The sequence below is a fragment of the Alosa pseudoharengus genome, unplaced genomic scaffold, assembly GCF_046254945.1.
Source record: "Alosa pseudoharengus isolate Yale_2024_CS ecotype anadromous, Long Island Sound unplaced genomic scaffold, YU_APseudo_1.1 YU_APseudo_1.1_scf_20, whole genome shotgun sequence".
Lineage (NCBI taxonomy): Eukaryota > Metazoa > Chordata > Actinopteri > Clupeiformes > Clupeidae > Alosa > Alosa pseudoharengus.
In genome coordinates, this window is record NW_027468664.1 from 6,743,957 (window position 1) to 6,750,096 (window position 6,140).

At 40.4% G+C, this 6,140-nt stretch overlaps 1 non-coding gene across 1 annotated transcript; it reads left to right on the plus strand.

The window, feature by feature from the left end:
- Window positions 1–218: 218 nt before the first annotated feature.
- On the plus strand, window positions 219–290 carry trnae-cuc (transfer RNA glutamic acid (anticodon CUC)). The gene has a single exon. It is a non-coding gene; the product is annotated as a tRNA-Glu (tRNA).
- The last annotated feature ends 5,850 nt before the right edge of the window (window positions 291–6,140 follow it).

A 6,140-nucleotide genomic window follows, 5' to 3' on the forward strand; every position in this document is an offset into this window, starting at 1 on the left:
ATTTCTCCTCTTCCTAATCTCAAACTCTTGTTTCTGTTCCTCTTTGGAAAAGACAATATTTTCATAAATCTTGGCATTCATAGCAGTGATGTCTGCAATACGCTGCTCCATGTCATCCTCAACATCACCAATTGTAAAGTCGCCCGACAAAGGCTTAGTCATATTTAGGACTTCTGGATGACGCCCAAACATGGCACAGTAAGGGCTATATTTATGTCTCCCTGGTGGTCTAGTGGTTAGGATTCGGCGCTCTCACCGCCGCGGCCTGGGTTCGATTCCCGGTCAGGGAATGCGACTTTGGGGCGGTGGTAGTGTAGTGGTTAAGGGGCTGGGCTAGCGTGCAGTAGCCTGAAAGTTGTCGGTTCAATTCCCGGCTCCGACCGTTGTGCCCTTGAGCAAGGCACTTAACCCCAAGTTGCTCCGGGGATAATGTGATCCCTTGTAATATAGCTGACATAGTAAGTCACTTTGGTCAAGAAGTGTCTGCTAAATGTAATGTAATGTAATATTGAGTGAACCTTTGCTGCGTGATATTGATGGCTGAGACTATGCTTCTCAGGTGAACATCCCAGTCATTCTGATTATCTTTACACAATATTTTGCTATATTTCGCTAACCTCATTACTACGCTGATTACTATGTTCATCCTACCCATTTGTTTGGGGGTGGTAAGCGGATGCAATGGCATGTGATATGCCAAAAGTCTCAAATATTCCACTATTGAGATTGATTACAAACCCCCTTCCCTGGTCTGTGATGATCTTTTCAACAAGCCCAAAGTCTAATAGAACATCGACAATTGCTTCTGCCACCTCCGGACCTGTTTTTGTTACAAAGAGGCCTTGCAATTACCCATTTTGTGAACAGGTCCGTGAATGTAATAATGTATAGCTAGCTTGTTATTTGCTGTCAAAGTGAGTGGGCCTACCAAGCCAACGCCTAGAACAGTCCATGGCTGTTTCACTATAATTGGATGCAGCTGTGGTGCCGCACGCACAGTTCTAACTTTATCACCACATTGGCATCTATGACATGAACTGACCCATTGCTATCGCTCCTCAAGTCATCCCAAAAGTAAGTTGCCACTATTCTTCACTGTGGTCTGATAGCCAAAATGACCGCCTGTTGAAGCTTTGTCATGGCACTCCATAAGGACCTGATCTCGCTCTGCTGCATTCATAACCACTAGTCGCTTGATGTATTAGTCTTGAAATAGAGTCGGCTATCTACGACTTCATAGCCCTTGGCTGCTCTCTTGAAGCTCCCAGCTGCATACTGCCCAGGCCCACTAATATCAGCATGATGTGTGCCTTCCCTCAATAAATGCCATCATACAACTACGTTCAAAATAAATATCAAAAACCGTGTAAATGTTACCTTACCTTAACATTACCTTACCTTGCCAAATGTTACCTTAGTGTTGGTAATGCCTTCGTGTACTCAAGCAAAGGCTATGGTGGAAGAAAAACAAATTATCATTCATTCACAAAAGGGTTGACCACAAAGAGGCTAGCAGCTACTAATGAACCGTGGCGCTTAACCGTAGCTATTAACTGAGGGGGGGGGGGACACATACATGGGAAAAAAAAACAAATACATGTATTTCCTCTCCCGATACAGACATACCGGTAAAAAACGATTTCATATGTCTACAACTGTAAGATTGACTCTCGATTGAGTGATGGAAAACCCATAAATGAACAGTGGCTAACAGTCTGTGCCAAAGGACCAAAGGACTGATTAACTTTGCTTGTTTTCATGAGGGAAAGTGACAGTTGTGTAACTTCAAAATGTTATCAATCGATTGTTATGGTGAATTCAGTAATTCAATGAAACTTACCTTGATCGGTCGAGAGTTGTTGTTATAGCTAGAGGGTGATCTGCTGTCTCCCACGACAAATAAGGCGATATCCAAGAGTCGTCTTTCTTTTGGCTGAGAATTGCTTTTGGCGGGAAGAATAAACTTTTGTATGGAGCTAAATTTGTCTCAATAATATTTGTATATGCGCAGAGGGAGATTCACAAATATTTCTTGATTTGCATGTGTGTTTTGATATCTACAAATAAAAAAATCATATTTGTAACTCGTATATTGATTTTTACAAATATAGATGTGTATTTGTAAATAAAATGCCATTTGTAAAACTGAAAATTTCATTTGTGAAATGTGATTATGCATTTGTGGATCACCAGCACACGCATTCTTCGCTTTCCAAAGTTACTGTTTTTGAGACGTTCTTCACATGAAAGTCACACAAATCCACACGTAAATAGGCCTACTTTAATTCACCTGCACACAGAAATCGCAATCCAGTAGATGGCGAGATCCACAAATATTTCTTGACTTGCATTCGTGTTTTGATATCCACAAATAAAAAAATTATATTTGTAACTTATAAATTGGTTTTCACAATTGTAGATGTGTATTTGTAAATGAAATGGCATTTGTAAAACTGAAATTTGCCTTTGTGAAATCTAATTTTGCATTTGTGGATCACCAGCACACACAGTTTTCGTTTTCGCATTTGTGGATCAGCATTTGTGGATCACGTATTTTTGAGACAAACTTTGCGGCAGAGAAGCCACCCAGATCCACAAGTAGCCTGCTCAAGTCTCACGCATTCAGCGTGAGACACACGCATTTCAATGACTTCACACGCTCACACGCCACACATGGCATTTCTCACTCCGAGAAATTATTAACTTGCCCGCACAGAAATTTCTAAGGGCTATATTTTACAAATGTGTCACATAGGGTTGCCAACTTCCTCAACCCCAAATGAGGGACACTTCACTTCAAATGCGGGACCCCCCCCCCCCAAAAAAAAAAAAAAAAAAAAATAATAATAATTTACAAATGGTGTACTGTCACTTTAAGAGCATTGTCTACACGGTATTCATAATATTTTGCCAGCTCCATTCAAATATAGCCTATGGTCATTCCACAAACTCTAACATTGTTTGTGCCACATTTAGGCCTATAGCATAATGATAAGTATATTAAGTTGGTGTAAACAACCTTCATTCCTGTGGAAATAGAAGTAATGATGCTAGGTAGATATTTTCTGTTTGCAATTAAAAGTGAATTATGAACCTGGTAGCCACCTAGCTATCTGAGTTGAAAGTGTTTCAATTGGCATAGCCTATCATGTGCTTCATGTAAATGCTTAGTTTAATGGAAATTGATTATTGAAGACTTCAAGACTCGCCAATTCCATTACACAAAGGCAATTGACCACTCTTCATATTCTATCAGTCCAAATCACAGTGCGTGCAGCCTATGTCAAAGTGCCCTCACATTTTGTAAATGGTCAGTAGCATAGTGTGAACCTGATAATTCCGCAATCTCCTCGCGTTGTTTTTGTTGTTCTCATGATTTCCTTTTAAAAGTTTCTTATATTAAAAAGGTGAAATCAATTACCAACAATCACAAGCCAGCTGGAAACTTCCCCTCTCTCCCTCTCGTTCCCAATTAAAACGAGTAGCATAACGTTCAAGTTAGATCTGCTGCATAATAGAGAGACTGAGAGGACCCAAAAAGTATCATCCTTATGTAAGATGCTGTTGCTGCATTTTGACATTGTAATCGTTCTCTAAGAAGAGTGAAAAGCAGTTTGCAGTAAAGCTTCTCTGGCTAAATTATGGTGCCCCTTGCGAGATGCGTGTGGTAGCGGCGGCACTGGACACTTTGTTCCAGGTGCGTTTACAGTAGCCTACTATTGACAAGTTAACAAGGCCGATGAGCTGTGATTGAAAATCGGGAGTGGTGCTGTCCCTGACGGGACAAATCAAAATCACCCAAAATACGGGATGTCCCGCACAATTCGGGACGGTTGGCAACCCTAGTGTCACACAACGTTGCTGTCTCTGCGCTCATTCAGCTCAGAGAGCTGCTGTTCAGTTACTAACCTATCGGTCAATCAGAAAATAGGATTTCTCAACCAATCAGGAAATAGTTTTGTTTTGTTGCCGGGCGAACTCTGAGTTTCAGTTTCGTGAGCAGTCTCGCCTTCGGTGAATGCATAGCGGAGGTGGTAAACGAGGTGGAGTTGGAAGAGAACCAACTGGAGGTGGAAGAGAACAGGATAATCAGGTAATAACTTCATTCATTTCAATCTCTCATTAGTTACTATAGTTTTCCTACTCGTTGTTTAAGAACAATGTAATTTAAGTGTTCGTTTGAATAGTAGCTTATTGATATAGGTCACTTTTAAAATCATGTCATATTATATAATTATATCCTGGCCATGGATGCATTAATCATTGCATCTGTATTCAAAAATGTCGGGTAAAAAGCAATTAAGCATCCTCTCATTCACCCTGAGAGGAAAGCCCCCTAAAAGGTCCAGGTTAGTGGATGCTCAGAGGTGGTAAAAAGGCCCATTATTGAACTGTTAGTGCCATAGATAGATACTTTATTGATCCCTAGGGGAAATTCAAGAAATTTCAATCAAGACATTGTCTCACTCTCTCACACATTGTCTCACATTGTCAATGTGTCACACATTGTCTCACAATGTCTCACACATTGTCTCACTCTCTCACACATTGTCTCACAATGTCTCACACATTGTCTCACTCTCTCACACATTGTCTCTCACTCACTCACTCACTCACACATTGTTTCACTCTCTCACACATTGTCTCACTCTCTCACACATTGTCTCACAATGTCTCACACATTGTCTCACATTGTCAATGTGTCACACATTGTCTCACTCTCTCTCACACATGGTCTCATTCTCTCACACATTGTCTCACTCTCTCTCACATTGTCTCACAATGTCTCACACATTGTCTCACTCTCTCTCACATTGTCTCACACATCGTCTCACTCTCTCACTCACTAACACATTGTCTCTCACTCACTCACTCACACAATGTCTCACAATGTCTCACTCTCTCACACATTGTCTCACACATTGTCTCACTCTCTCACACATTGTCTCACAATGTCTCACACATTGTCTCACTCTCTCACACACTGTCTCACTCTCTCTCACATTGTCTCACTCTCTCACACATTGTCTCTCACTCACTCACTCACACAATGTCTCACATTGTTTCACAATGTCTCACTCTCTCACACATTGTCTCACTCTCTCACACAATGTCTCACACATTGTCTCACTCTCTCACACATTGTCAATGTGTCACACATTGTCTCATTCTCTCACACATTGTCTCACTCTCTCTCACATTGTCTCACAATGTCTCACACATTGTCTCACAATGTCTCACACATTGTCTCACTCTCTTACACATTGTCTCACACATTGTCTCTCACTCACTCACTCACACAATGTATAGATAGATAGATAGATAGATAGATGTGTTAAATCTTTTCTTTTGCAAATCTGAGCAATTATAAATTATACTTTTGCCCCATTTTGACTTAGGAGGGCATTGCTCCTACATTCTTTAGCCAATAATCAAATGCCTGCTCTCTTTTGGAAAGCTGAGGCACTGTTGGAAAACAATTAGAATTGTGTAATGTACACACAAAGTTACAAAGGCTAGATTATTCTTTTCTTTTTCTACCGCATAACAAGCACCTTTGAACTGACCACATTTCAGTCCTCTAGGTCTTGACTTGATATGACTTGAGTCCTAGCATTGGGTCTTGTCATGCTGTGTGCAAAAGTAGATCAATATAGAATGACAACATGAGTACTTTAGACCATTATTTGCCAAGGTATACTCATGCATTTTGTAAAATGCCCTATGAAAACTCCCCATAGGACTTTGGGTTATCCAAAATGCATACTGGCAATCAAATGCTTGCTGCATATGAACCCCTTATGAGCATAATCTTGGCCTCAAATGAAAGGTAATGTTTCATGCTTGCATTTGGATTGTAGGCTACTTCAGGTTCTGATATTTTGTTTGATTATTTTCTAATATTTACATAACTTGATTTACATATTTTTCTGATTTGTATATTTTATTCGTTAACATATCAACTCGTTCGTTGTTTTTGTTGTTTTTTGTTGCGTTTTTTCCCTTTCCATGGTGGTTTTTGCCTAAGAGACGGCATTCCATTGAAAGTCCGTTATCTCCGTAACATTTAGGCCTAGCTACTATCCAACTCATCACGGACTCAGTGGCTGTTTCAGTCGGTTGACTGTCAGTTGGGAGTA